General features: G+C 41.1%; 1 protein-coding gene across 2 annotated transcripts in view; it reads left to right on the forward strand.

The window, feature by feature from the left end:
* LOC108430850 (protocadherin-9) overlaps nt 1-15,351 on the forward strand; it is a 492,739-nt gene that overhangs the window by 50,628 nt on the left and 426,760 nt on the right. The window lies entirely within an intron of this gene.

Raw genomic sequence — 15,351 nt, forward strand, 5'->3', positions numbered from 1 at the left:
AACTGACTGAGCTATTCTTATGATATCAGGCCCACCAGTGGTTTCAGGCCGTATAAGGGGTTAAACAATCCATAAATAACTACGATCTGAATACTTAAGTCTTGTAAGTTGTTTTGTTTTTTACTGTGGGTCTGCAGTTGAACTAATTCGGTAGAATGGTCCTTGTACTCCAGTAAGTTTCCCCCCCTTATTCCCCGGCATTTCCCCCTCATTATCACCTCACAGCAGTTGCTTTTTTAAACATTCAATTGGCCAAGAAATTAGTATTTATATGTATGAGTTAAACACGTTCCTGTTCTGAATTTAATCAGACAGAATGAAAGAACTGGTTCGCCAAACTTAATGGAATTTCTCATTACTGCCAAGAAAAACAAACCTCTTCAGAATAAGAAAGAACGAAACTCAGAAAGTTCGTGCTTAAGAGCGGCTAATATCTAAGAGCAGGCCGATGATAATGGGCTGCACTTGAGGTCCAAATGCACTGTGATTTATTCGTTTGTTCCAGCTCGAGTGGCCTTGTTCTCGGCCTTTGAGAGCCGGTAAAGTACATCTGTTTGAAATAGAATAAATTCTCCAACGGTGGAGAAAGAGAGAGACAGGACCGACGCAGAGTAAACACACTCCACGGAAAAAACGACGCTCCGATTTGCTAATCAAGGAAGATAAATCAGCCATCGATCCTTATTTCTTCGATAATAACGACACGTTTGCGTTTAATTTTCCTATTTTCATGCCCTTGCGTGCGCCGCCCTTCTTTTCTTTTCTTTCCCTGAGGATTCGGCCTTGAAGGCCCTCTAATATCAACCACAAACAATCGATCTGAGCCGATTCGGACGGAGGACAGAAGGATATTAACAGCAGGAGGGGAGAGAAGCTGTTAATTTATGCGTGTTCGGGTGTGGGTGTGCTGGGGAGGCCCTGGAAATCTACATACGAGTCTCTCATACATGCATGCAAGCGTATTTTAGTGCGTGAGCCACTGGTGTAGTGTGATCTGAAGGAGTGTGTGACATAACCGCAGCTCACAGTCGCTCACAGTCAGCCCAGCTAACACACAGCAACATGAGCACATCGCCGGCCACATGGTGCGTTCATGGTGTAACCGAATGTCTGTTATATGACATGACAGCAAAGAAGTATTTTATTATTTCTTACTCATGTCCATATTAGCCGGGTAAATAAATATATTTTATTTTATTTTTTTATTACTTAGAAAAGTGTATTTACAACCTACAAGCGCAGTAAAATATCTATTAGTAGCTGACGCTGATGTTAACTGGCTTTAGCGTGACAGGGTTTTCTCTGACTTTGGTAAATTACTGGTGTCGGTACAAGACGACGGCAGATTAAAATTTGATCTTTATACTGAATGCTTTATTCATAGCCATGGCCCAATGCTCTCATGGCCTTGCTGCTTCGATTAGGTATCGGTAGCTAACAGTGTTACTCACATAACGCCTTTCCGTCTAGCTGTGATTTTACCGACAGACACAGAAAAACATTTTATGTGATTCAGAGTTTGCTAGTGGCTAAATGCTATAGACCTGCATCTCTGGGGTAGCCCTGACATCTAATATGATGTGTCTGCCAGGATTAATGTGTGTGTGTGTGTGTGAGTGTGTGTGTGTGTGTGTGTGTCTAAGTGATATAAGGCTGTAATCTGTTTGGACTGCGGCCTGGACTCAAACTAGACTACAAATACACCAATCACTGATGGTCACACTGATAAATTCTGCTCTCTCAAGTGTGTGTGTGTGTGTGTATGTGTGTGTGTGTGTGTGTGTGTGTGTGTGTGTGTATTTCCTGTGTTTTACTCTTTGTTGTGTTCTGTGGTTTTGGCAGTGTGTTTGTGTGTGTGTGAGAGAAAGAGAGAGAGACAGAGAGAGAGAGAGAGAGAGAGAGAGAGAGAGAGAGAGAGAGAGAGAGAGAGAGAGAGAAAGAGAAAGAGAGTGAGAGAGAGAGATAAAGAGAAAGAGAGAGAGAGACAGAGAAAGAAAGTGAGAGAGACAGATAAAGAGAAAGAGAGAGACAGAGAGAGAGAGAGAGAGAGAGGGGGGGGGGGGGTCCTATCAGTAATTCTCAATAACACACAAACTGTAACTCTATTTCTCTCATCCCCTCTTTCTCTCTGTCTGTCTGTCTATCTCTTTCTCTCACTGCTTTTGTTCTGACTCTCACTCTGTCTCTTTCTATCTCCTCCTCTGTCTTTATCTCTTTTTCTCTCTGTGTGTGATTTTATATCATTTTCTCTCTCTGTTTCTATCTCATTCTCTCTGTTTATATCTCATTCTCTGTTTCTATCTCATTCTCTCTCTGTTTCTATCTCACTCTCTGTTTCTATCTCATTCTCTCTGTTTATATCTCATTCTCTGTTTCTATCTCATTCTCTCTCTGTTTCTATCTCACTCTCTGTTTCTATCTCATTCTCTCTGTTTATATCTCATTCTCTGTTTCTATCTCATTCTCTCTCTGTTTCTATCTCATTCTCTGTTTCTATCTCATTCTCTCTCTGTTTCTATCTCATTCTCTCTGTTTCTATCTCATTGTTTCTATCTCATTCTGTTTCTATCTCATTCTCTCTCTGTTTCTATCTCATTCTCTCTCTGTTTCTATCTCATTCTGTTTTCATCTCATTCTCTCTGTTTCTATCTCATTCTCTCTGTTTCTATCTCATTCTGTTTTCATCTCATTCTCTCTCTGTTTCTATCTCATTCTCTCTCTGTTTCTATCTCATTCTCTGTTTCTATCTCATTCTCTCTGTTTCTATCTCATTGTTTCTATCTCATTCTGTTTTCATCTCATTCTCTCTCTGTTTCTATCTCATTCTCTGTTTCTATCTCATTCTCTCTGTTTCTATCTCATTGTTTCTAACTCATTCTGTTTTCATCTCATTCTCTCTCTGTTTCTATCTCATTCTCTCCCTGTTTCTATCTCATTCTCTGTTTCTATCTCATTCTCTCTCTGTTTCTATCTCATTCTCTCTGTTTATATCTCATTCTCTCTGTTTCTATCTCATTGTTTCTATCTCATTCTGTTTTCATCTCATTCTCTCTATGTTTCTATCTCATTCTGTTTCTTTTTCACTCTCTCTCTATTTCTATCTCATTCTCTCTCTGCCTCTTTATTTCATTCTCTTGTTCTGTTTTATCTCTTTTGTTCTCTTTTTCTTTAATTCTTTCATTCTCTCTTGCTTATTTCCTCTATTTCCTCACCTCTCTTTCTCGCCGTGTCTCTTTTTTGCTCATTGATGTAACTCTACTGCATTTCATCCCTGTCAAAGTCAACTTCTTTGTTCAAGCTCCTTTGGGCATTTTTTAAACTTCTCTTTCTCATTTTTTTTCTCATCCTCTAGCGCTAGCGGCAGCAAGACAGGAGAGAAGGCTTGTTGTATTTGGGCTTTTCCAAAAATCGTCACGTTCAATATCAGAGTTTAGTGAACAGGTAGACAAATAGTTCACTGGAGAATCTCAGACACAGAGAAACATCCAGAACAGAGATCCAGATACGAGGAATTCGCAGGAGCACTGAAGATGAACACCACGTCCTAACGGCACGAAAGCGCGTAAATGTGGTCTTTCGTCTATGGGAAACATCGGGTCCCAAAAACATCGGGTCCCAAAGCGTAAACAATCCACAGACCAATCAGCTAACAGCTCGACTGGGTGGCTACATCACTGATCTTCAATGTAATTGTTTAGACATTTTAGCTGTGTAAAGTATCTGATTACACAGCTTTTCTTAACTCAGCGCAACTGTAGGACACTAAAGTTCACCCAGCTCAACAAAAAGTCTTAGTTTTTCTTTATTTTTTTATTCTGCATCTCAGTTTGGCAAATAACATAGTTTTCACTCAGTTGCTGTGATTTCTACCCTATTTTAGTGCTGATTCTGAGTCTGGCTGAGTCTCAGCTGGTCGGCTCTAGTCTGCAGATTTTTGGGTCAGTCTGAGTCAACAGTTGGAGAGAGAGAGAGCTGAGTCATGTGTGAACAGTACCGACTCAGATTTACTGCCTCCTGTTCGTGTTTCAGACCAGTCGGAGTTTATTAAACATGTATTAAACCCGACTCTAAGTGTCTAATGTAAACTGATCAATGACTCAATCAGAATAGATTCCTATAACAACCAATGAAAACAGAGTGCGGAAGACGAAAATACGGCAATTAAGCAAAGAAAAATTTGTAAAGTCTTTTTAATGAGCTGATTTTGTGGCACAATTGAGTTTAGGTTAATTTAAAACTCTAAAAATACCAAACTGATCACATTTTTAAATCGGTGATCCACTTAAACATGTTTACCAGCTGCTTCTTTACTGTTCCAGTGCAGACGGCAGAGAAAACAGCAGCAGCGGCTCATGTTTGTTTACTTGCGTCTCCTCGTAGAGAGAACGCGAGAGTTCAGCGAGCACTGAGTTGAGTAGTGTGTGATCCCTAATCGTTTAGTGGGGATCCCCGATATACAGTCACCCCAAAAAATCTACAAAAGCCAGTCTGATAGTGAGACGCCCAGTCTGTTATAATCTGTTCAGACCTTAGAAGTCGTAGTGAACCCAAGGCTTTGTGGATGGCATTGCTGGAGATCAAACGTACCATCACCTGTTGGGGTGAAGGTCTGTTGCACCACTCGAGACCACCTGAACTTGCGCAGACATGTTTAATACACTGTGGAAAATATTTTAACTTTGAAACATTTCATGGTCACGTGTGGCGCAGCTGTCTAATACTGCACTCTCACATCAGCAGACGGGGAGTTTGAAGCCCAGCAAAGGCACAGCTGTCCAAATCTAGAAGCCCAAGAGGAGGAAGTGCCTGATGGGTTTGTGATGGAACGAGTCTCAGCTGGGAAATTGACTAAAAAAGATTCTTTATTGTTCACCTAACTGAGATGGTGAATTAGAAGAGCTTTAGGTGAACTTTGACTAAATAAAGAGGTTTGAGGTTGGTGAACTCAAGCTGCACAGTCAGTTCCCTTATAAATCTTAAGTTGAACAGATTTCTTATTTTTTATAGATGTATAGATGAGGGGGCGGCAACACACGGCTCTTTTACTGTCCTGTTGCAGCTCTACAGCTGAATCAGGTTTGTAGGTAATAATAAAATAATCCTCCTTTACAGTAAAATAAAGCTCTGCTGATTCAACACAGTTTAACAGTAAATGGTGCACCAAGTTCCACCTTAAATGGTGACGCAATTACCTCCCATAGGCACCATTTAAGGTGGAATGGGAAGATTCAAACAAGAAGCTGGCGAATGAGAAGTGACTTTTGCCTTATAAGAAGTCGAACGTTGAGAGACATTTGATACTGATCTACTTTTGAGGAAAAGTTTCCTGCTGGAGATGTGAGAAAAGCGGCTATAGCTGAGCTGAAGCTTAAAGCGGTGCAAAGTAATTGTGTTTTCCTTTACATTTTTAGCCTATAGTAGGACATCAACACACACTCAGACACATTTATAGCCAAGATGGTGACGCTTCAATAAAATGGACCTGAAATGTGGCTCCCACAGTGGTTTGATCTTTAATATGTGGGTTGCGACCCCTGGTAAAGATGGTAACGTTCATCTTTTGGATCAAGTATTGATTTGTTTAGTAGTTGCTTTCTGTATTTGTTTACTTGCCACTAATAAAGGCCTCACAGTGAATTAAATACAGTGAGGCTCCATGCAGTGGGTGCGTTTACAGGCAGGTTTAGCAGCCTGCAGTTTGAGCAGTGCTAATTGTTGCGGTGCAAGTTTTCATTACTTATTAGCTACATGAGCTTCTCAGCTGCAGCGCAGAACTACAGAAGCAGCTTCTCACAGCCGACAGGGCTGGGCTGATGGACTAAATTTGGAGTCTGTGAGGGAGAAGCTGTAAATTAGATTCCACTGAACTGTTGCTTTAAGAGAGGAATCGGCTCCAGTGCTGCGAGTTCTCTGCTCTCTGGAGGCTAAAACTCTGGAGAGTGAATCTGCTCCTCTCTCTTTTCTTCTTCTCTCGTTTCTCACTCCAGCACTGTAGGACTGATACACACACACACACACACACACACACACACACACCCTCCTCATTCAGCACTGACTGTACGACCTGTCACAGCACAGATACTCACTTTCACATGTTCATGTGTTTCCCCGACTCCATCAGAGGGTTCTGGGTCCAATGATATGAATCATTTTTATTCAGACAGGCAGGCTGTCTCTCTCTCTCTCTCTCTCTCTCTCTCTCTCTCTCTCTCTCTCTCTCTCTCTCCTCTCTCTGTCTCGCTCTCCTTCTCTCTCTCTCTCTGTCTCTCTCTCTCTCTCTCTGTCTGTCTGTCTCTCGCTCTCTTTCCTCTCTCTGTCTCGCTCTCCTTCTCTCTCTCTCTGTCTCTCTCTCTCTCTCTCTGTCTGTCTGTCTCTCTCTCTCTCTGTCTCTGTCTCGCTCTCTTTCTCTCTCTGTCTCTCTCCATCTCTCTCTCTGTCTCTCTCTCTCTATCTCTCTCTCTCTCTCTGTCTCTCTCCTTCTGTCTCTCTCTCTCTCTTTTTCTCTGTCTGTCTCTCTCTCTCTCTCCTCTCTCTGTCTCAGTCTACTTCTCTCTCTCATTCTCTCTCTCTCTCTCTCTCTGTCTGTCTCTCCCACTTTATTTCTCTCCTCTCACTCCTGTCTGTCTCTCTCTCTCTCTCCTCTCTCTGTCTCACTCTCCTCTCTCTCTCTAGCTCTCTCTCTCTGTCTCTCTCCATCTCTCTCTCTGTCTCTCTCTCTCTAGCTCTCTCTCTCTGTCTCTCTCCATCTCTCTCTCTGTCTCTCTCTCTCTCTCTTTTTCTCTGTCTGTCTCTCTCTCTCTCTCCTCTCTCTGTCTCAGTCTACTTCTCTCTCTCTCTCTCTCTCTCTCTCTCTCTCCCTCTCTGTCTCTCTCTCTCTGTCTCTCTCTTTTTTCTGTCTGTCTCTCTCTCTCTCTCTCTCTCTCTCTCTCTCTCCTCTCTCTGTCTCAGTCTACTTCTCTCTCTCTCTCATTCTCTCTCTCCCTCTCTGTCTCTCTCTCTCTGTCTCTCTCTTTCATATTGCTGTGCCCCACAGAGTTACTTTGTCTAAAAAGATGGAGGAATAATGGAGAGCTTGTTTTGCTGTTTGAGTTTCTGCAGAGTAATGGAAAAGAAAACAGGACAGAGAGAGAAACACAACTGAAATGGGTGAGAAGGAGAGCGAGACAGAGAGAGGAGAGAGATGCAGCGTCTCTGTAAAACATGAAAGGATTCCTCATGGTGGAGTGGAATCCTTCTGCCAGAAGCTTTTAGCAAAAATCTGAGTCATGAAAGTTGAGCGCTGCAGACGGAGGAAGAGGAAGACACAGAGGAAGAAGGGAGGAAAGAAATGAGATGCAGGACGTTAGCATTATTTACCCCCCCCCCCCCACCCCACCCCCCCACTCCCAACATTTTCTGCGTCTGCCCCAGTTTAGTCGGGGTTTGGTTAGCGGTTGCTGAATCATAAGCAGAAGCTGATCTGTTTGTCTCTCTCAGCACGACTGTCCCTCTAACCCACTTCACTGACACTCCACCGACTTCCAGAGTGCTTCCATAGCGCATCGGGAAGACTCGTTTCGGGATGCAGGAGGGATTTAGACTGGCTTCACATGCGTGCAGCGCATTTAATATCCACACTAGTGAGCAGAATTAGGACCCAGTGCACTGCTTTGGATGGTCCCCTGTAGATGATCTACAGATGCTTATGTTATTACCAAACTTCCTCAGTGATACTCAGTTTATTACCAACAGTGTAATGATCAGGGTTAGGATTAGTAGTAGGTGTAGGTTTTGCCTTGAGGTTAAGGTTAGGGTTAGGTTTAATAGTCTTTCACACTCAACTTCAACTTCAGTTGCATTTAATAGACATTTAGTTGAATGTTACCTAAAGCTATACTGAGCATCTACAGTGGACCATCCAAATAAAGTGTTGCTCAATAAATGATTGAACGTTCTATGTTGTCACTAACAAAACAACCTTGAATCAATTTGGAACCGTTGTAAACACATAAAATCGTAATATTTTTCATTAAAATTAAAAAATGTGTGCATAAATCTGGAAATCATGTTTTGGTAATGGCAGTTCTTAATGTGCCACACTGATTTTCAGACTTTAGATCAGATTAATTGATACTTATTAGTCCCACAACGGGGAAATTCCACCTCCGCATTTAACCCATCCATGAAGTGAAACACCACATACACACTAGTGAGCACACACACTAGGGGGCAGTGAGCACTCTTGCCCAGAGCGGTGGGCAGCCCTATCCTCAGCACCGAGGGAGCAGTTGGGGGTTAGGTGTCTTGCTCAAGGACACCTCAGTCATGGACTGTCGGCCCTGGGGATCGAACCAGCAACCTTCTGGTCACAGGGCCAGTGTGCTCACTGCCCCCAGTGTGTGTGTGCTCACTAGTGTGTATGTGGTGTTTCACTTCATGGATGGGTTAAATGCGGAGGTGGAATTTCCCCGTTTGTGGGATTAAAAAAGTATCACTTAGCTTATTTACATTAAATGAATTCAATCTTGTGTATAACTGATCATTTCTTGCTTTTTCTCACTCTGTTTGATATTCGTGAACTAGCACAACCTTCTGCTTGCTTACGGATGGATCTCCGTCAGCATCTCCAAAAACAGCTCGAAAGGGGCTCAAACTGAGTTACAAATATCCGAAAGCTGTCATAAAGTTCCAGCTCCTGAATGAGGTGCTGAATCTCTCTGTGCTCCCTTTACTTTTCCCAATGGAAAGAATGTCCGTGTGGTCATTTCCCCGGTTTGTGAGGAGCAGAGGAGATTTCACAACAGGCGCAGTAAGGCTCGGCATTCACTGCGCTATTTTCTTTGTTTCGTTTTTTGTTTGGTTTTCTCATTTTTATTATTTTCAGACTGAGTTACGGTGGCTGTCACTTGTAGGTGGTCCAGCCTCAGGGTCCCCATTTATCCGTGATGGGTAAATTCCATACAAACGAAAAGAAACATGTTTTACACTTTCCTTTGTTTTATACTTTGACTCTTCCAGTGTGGTACTAGATATCACAGCACTGTTCTAGTTGGCTTTAAGAAAATTGCTTTTGCTTTGAATCCGTCGTCACTAACTCAGTCCGTTAATGCCGTGTTACTGACCGCACAGCGTCGTAACATTTGAGGGCGCCGACTCATAAATGAGGTTGACCTAAATGTAATGTTCTATTTTTTAAAATTAATTAAATAATCAGTCATACTTAAAATAGTTTGTTTAAATGTCTACGTGATTTTAAATAAATATTAAAATATTTAATTAATTAATTAATTAATTTATTTTTTACAGGTTGGGTGGTACTCTAGTACAGGGGTTTCAATCCCAGCCACTAAAAGGGCCATATAAGAAAAAATTAGTAAACATCTCAGCAAATCTGGAATCAGCTTGTTTGCTAATTTCATTTTTACTTGCCGTGACCCAAACGGACCACTGTTTATTCAAAGACCGCATCAGCCAAATTGGCTCTGAATACTTATTTTAAAATAGTTCTAAATAAAACAAAAATTGTTTTCTGTGTTTTTTTGAAACCGTCTGTTTGCTCGAACTGGACACCAAGCATCTTTTCTTTCTGTGTAGCCGTTGGCCCAAAGCTGGTTGTTGGGGGTCAGAACGCTTCCCATGTCGCCGTGCATGCTGGGGACTGTAGTTCATCTCAGCGAACCGGGCTTATAAAAGGGCTTAAATAGAATGGAAAATGTAAACATTTTTTGCAGGCTGACTAGGACCGTGTCATGGACCTGGCTCGGCCCGTGGGCCTTGTGTTTGACACACGGGTTCTAGATGGAACCACACTGCACGCTGAACTGTAGACCTGCGGAAAAACATCCTTACAGAGTTCTGTGCAAAACTGAACACAAAAGATTGGAAGTTGTAATAAAGCCAAAGCGTGGCCACATTAAATACTGAACAATTTGATATCGTATTTATTCATATTAATACATTTTTCTACTTTTATTTATTTATTTATTCCTTTATTTAAATGGAGGGTATCTCCGCGTTCTGTGAGTGTAACAGTGGAGTGACGTAAAAGGCTTTTAGGCGTGTTGTAGCAGGTTTAGTGCTTGTGTGTGTTAATTATGCAGCAGTGATACTGTGTTCAGCTCAATGTAGCTGACACTGTGTGTGTGTGTGTGTGTGTGTGTGTGTGTGTGTGTGTGTGTGTGTGTGTGTGTGTAATTATTCTGGATTCATAATGAATGAGCTCATCTACACCGTGCAAGTCGCCGTTTGCGCTTTGTGACTGTCAAGTTGCATCACAGTAAACAACAACAACAGCAGCAGCAGCAGTGTGTGTGTGTGTGTGTGTAGGTGTGTGTGTGTGTGTGGCAGTGCACAAGCGATGTAAAAACAGTGCAGGTGCAGGTGGGAATGTTACACTGCCACACGCTGAAACATCAGATGTTTAACACCCCATGTGAGTGTGTGCATGTTGTTTATCTCTATTTTCGTCCTGCCTTTCTCCAGTAGAATCCTATCCGCTCTGATGCTTCTTAAAGAGGCTCATATCACAGAAAACTGAATTTTCCACCCTATTTTAAAAATAAAGGGGTCTTCTAAGGACAGTTCTGACATGCTGCACATGTAGAATGTAAACATTTTTAATGTATCAGACATACATGTCAGTAAAACTGGAATATTCAGTTTTGAATTCATCATTTTTTGTATTGTGTCACAAAAAACTACTGCGTTTACATATAAACATCCATATAGCATACAGCAGTTTAGCCCCGCCCATTCATTCCAAGGTTATAAGGAGTGTTTCAGCACCGACTGTTTGAATGAGTCACAATGCAGGACAGCCAATCAGACCAGAGCTCATAAAAACATATCAGTCTATGGCAGTTTAGCCCCATTCATTCAGCACAGTAAACTCTTTTCCCTTACAGCACTTTAGCCCCTCCCTTTCCCACTGAAGTGAAATGGAGTGTCGTTCCTGCAGAAAATTGGAGGGGAAGATATGGAGAAGACATTTAAACGTTGTGCTGTTCCTGGCTGTCGGAAAGAAAATAGATCATTGCAGCTTTGGCTCCAAAAGCATTCACACATCTGAAAGGAGCAGCTGGGGTTGATTATTATTATTATTATTATTATTATTATTATTATTATTATTATTATTATTAATATTATTATTATTATTATTATTATTATTATTTTCATTTCAGTTTGAGGCAAACAGTTTGTTACACATATTTGGGCAGCCAATCAGGAGATACTTACACACACACTCACATACTCACAAACATACACACACACACATACACACACAAACACACACGCACACACACACACACACACACTCACTCTCACACACTCACTCAGACACACACACACATTCACACACACACACACACACACACACACACACACACACACACACACACACGCACACATTCACACACACAAATTTATAACACTATACCCAGAGACAATTTACGTGACCAATCTTAAAGCAAATTATTCAGTAACTGCATGAAATAAATGTAAATTATTTTATTTATTTATTTATTTTCCCTCAGATTAACAGAACATGTGTTTTATGATCTCCACACGTCACTACCTGCTCACAATTCACTGCTGAAAGCCAAAAATCTGCTCCGCTCTTTGTGTTGTTTTCTAAAAGTGATGTTTCCAGAGCAGATCACTGAAGAGACGCCGTCTGTTTATAGTTTAGAGCCCAGATTTGGGGAAAAACGGGTCGACTTTCAGTAGAAAAACAAACTGAGTTCAGCTTCTTTTATTATAAGGGTTTAAAATGACATCACCGTCTATTAGACTGGAGAGAAGAGCTACAGCCTCACACGACACCCAGCTTCTGAATGGAGCTTATGGAATATGAACGTTATGGAGAACATGATGAAGTGCGGTTTGGACCCACCGGTGGTCTCGAGGAGTTTACTAGTAGTAGAGGCTACTTTACCAGCTCACTTGGTGGCCACGGGTGGAATGATTGGCCAGCTCCCGGCTGACTGTAGTAATTTGTTGCTATTCTCTGGAGTCGGCTTATTGAGTAGGTGTAGAATAATTTTACAGAAGGCAGCACGGTTAGTTTTATTTAGCGAACTAGGCTCATTCAACCCCAGTGCTGCCTTCACTGCCCAGCCCAGTCGTCCACAATCGAGCACAGCATCATGGACCACCCTACAAAATTCTGACACTGTAACTGTATTTCTTTGTCTGCCCCCCATTAAACTATAGCATTGTTGACATAGCCTATTTAGCAGAAGCAGCACTGCAACACCCAGAGATCCGAGGCATCCTAGTAGCACCTCTGATCAGTATAAGGCGGATCAGGTCTAATGCAGGGCCCGTGGTGACCTGCTGTCGATGGTTTGGTCCGTACGTGCTGATGATGGCTGTAATTTGCAAAATAGGCGAACTTGTCTCCTGTTTTCCCATAATGCACTGCATATCCTTTTCTCTGCCTCTATTGAAATTGAATGGAGGAGACTTTTTATTACTGGCAGTGGATTCAGTACTGTAATGGGTGTGTGTTCACGCTCTGTGTGTGTGTGTGTGTGTGTGTGTGTGTGTGTGTGTGACTCCCCGTGAGTGCATTCACAGTGTGTGGATGCAGCTGTGGTGTGTGTAAGATTGTGAGCTTTTTATTCTCGTCTCTGTGAGTGGTGAGGACAAAGCTCAGTGTGTATGTGTGTGTGTGTGTGTGTGTGTGTGTGTGTGTGTGTGTGAGTGTGTGAGTGAGTGATTGGTACAGACGTGGCAGATGCACTTTCCATTGGTGCAGTGTATTAGTTCAATCTCCAGCCTGGCAGTCACACTGACACACTCCATTTGCTTTTCCTCTCGTTTCCTCGCTCCGTCCTTTCCTCTTTCATCCTGCCTCTTATGCATTCTCTCTCTCTCTATACTCACTATTTGTACTCTATCTCTCTGTCTCTCTATACTCACTATTTGTACTCTCTCTCTCTCTCTCTCTCTCTCTCTCTCTCTCTCTCTCTCTCTCTATACTCACTATTTGTTCTCTCTCTCTCTCTCTCTCTCTCTCTATACTCACTATTTGTACTCTCTCTATATATATATACTCACTATTTGTACTCTCTCTCTCTCTATACTCACTATTTGTACTCTCTCTCTCTCTCTCTCTCTCTCTCTCTCTCTCTCTCTCTATACTCACTATTTGTACTCTCTCTATATATATATACTCACTATTTGTACTCTCTCTCTCTCTCTCTCTCTCTCTCTATATATACTCACTATTTGTACTCTCTCTCTCTCTCTATATATATATATATATACTCACTATTTGTACTCTCTCTCTCTCTCTCTCTCTATACTCACTATTTGTACTCTCTCTCTCTCTATACTCACTATTTGTACTCTCTCTCTCTCTCTCTCTCTCTCTCTCTCTCTATACTCACTATTTGTACTCTCTCTCTCTCTATACTCACTATTTGTACTCTCTCTCTCTCTCTCTCTCTCTCTCTCTACTCACCATTTGTACTCTCTCTCTCTCTCTCTCTCTATACTCACTATTTGTACTCTCTCTCTCTCTATACTCACTATTTGTTCTCTCTCTCTCTCTCTCTCTCTCTCTCTACTCACCATTTGTACTCTCTCTCTCTCTCTCTCTCTATACTCACTATTTGTACTCTCTCTCTCTCTATACTCACTATTTGTACTCTCTCTCTCTCTCTATACTCACTATTTGTACTCTCTCTCTCTATATATACTCACTATTTGTACTCTCTCTCTCTATATATACTCACTATTTGTACTCTCTCTCTCTCTCTCTCTCTCTCTCTATACTCACTATTTGTACTCTCTCTCTCTCTCTCTCTATACTCACTATTTGTACTCTCTCTCTATATATATATACTCACTATTTGTACTCTCTCTCTCTCTCTCTATATATATATATATATATATATATACTCACTATTTGTACTCTCTCTCTCTCTATACTCACTATTTGTACTCTCTCTCTCTCTATACTCACTATTTGTACTCTCTCTCTCTCTCTCTCTATACTCACTATTTGTACTCTCTCTCTATATATATATACTCACTATTTGTACTCTCTCTCTCTCTATACTCACTATTTGTACTCTCTCTCTCTCTCTATACTCACTATTTGTACTCTCTCTCTCTATATATATACTCACTATTTGTACTCTCTCTCTCTCTCTCTATATATATATATATATATATATATATATATATATACTCACTATTTGTACTCTCTCTCTCTCTATACTCACTATTTGTACTCTCTCTCTCTCTCTATATTTATTATATACTCACTATTTGTACTCTCTCTCTCTCTCTCTCTCTATACTCATTATTTGTACTCTCTCTCTCTCTATACTCACTATTTGTACTCTCTCTCTATATATATACTCACTATTTGTACTCTCTCTCTCTCTCTCTCTATACTCACTATTTGTACTCTCTCTCTCTCTCTCTCTCTATACTCACTATTTGTACTCTCTCTCTCTCTCTCTCTATACTCACTATTTGTACTCTCTCTCTCTCTCTCTCTATACTTACTATTTGTACTCTCTCTCTCTCTCTCTCTATATATATATATATATATACTCACTATTTGTACTCTCTCTCTCTCTATACTCACTATTTGTACTCTCTCTCTCTCTATACTCACTATTTGTACTCTCTCTCTCTCTCTCTCTATACTTACTATTTGTACTCTCTCTCTCTCTCTCTATATATATATATATATATATACTCACTATTTGTACTCTCTCTCTCTCTCTCTCTATACTCACTATTTGTACTCTCTCTCTCTCTCTCTCTCTATACTCACTATTTGTACTCTCTCTCTCTCTCTCTCTCTATACTCACTATTTGTAATCTCTCTCTCTCTATATATACTCACTATTTGTACTCTCTCTCTCTCTCTCTCTCTCTCTCTATACTCACTATTTGTACTCTCTCTCTCTATATATACTCACTATTTGTAATCTCTCTCTCTCTATATATACTCACTATTTGTACTCTCTCTCTCTCTCTCTCTCTCTCTCTATACTCACTATTTGTACTCTCTCTCTCTCTCTCTCTCTCTATACTCACTATTTGTAATCTCTCTCTCTCTATATATACTCACTATTTGTACTCTCTCTCTCTCTCTCTCTCTATACTCACTATTTGTAATCTCTCTCTCTCTATATATATACTCACTATTTGTACTCTTGCTCTCTCTCTATCTCTTTCTCTCTCTCTGTGCTTCTACTTTTGCACTCTGTTCCTACTCCCTTCTCTCTTTCTCTCCTTCTGCTCTTTCACATAGCCTCTCTCCTTTCTTTCTTTTCTCCATCCTCCCTCTCTACTTTTTCTTTCTTTACTTTTTTCTTTCTCTGTGTTCTCTCTATTTCTCCCTCC

The sequence above is a fragment of the Pygocentrus nattereri genome, chromosome 30, assembly GCF_015220715.1.
Source record: "Pygocentrus nattereri isolate fPygNat1 chromosome 30, fPygNat1.pri, whole genome shotgun sequence".
In the NCBI taxonomy this organism is placed as follows: Eukaryota; Metazoa; Chordata; class Actinopteri; order Characiformes; family Serrasalmidae; genus Pygocentrus; species Pygocentrus nattereri.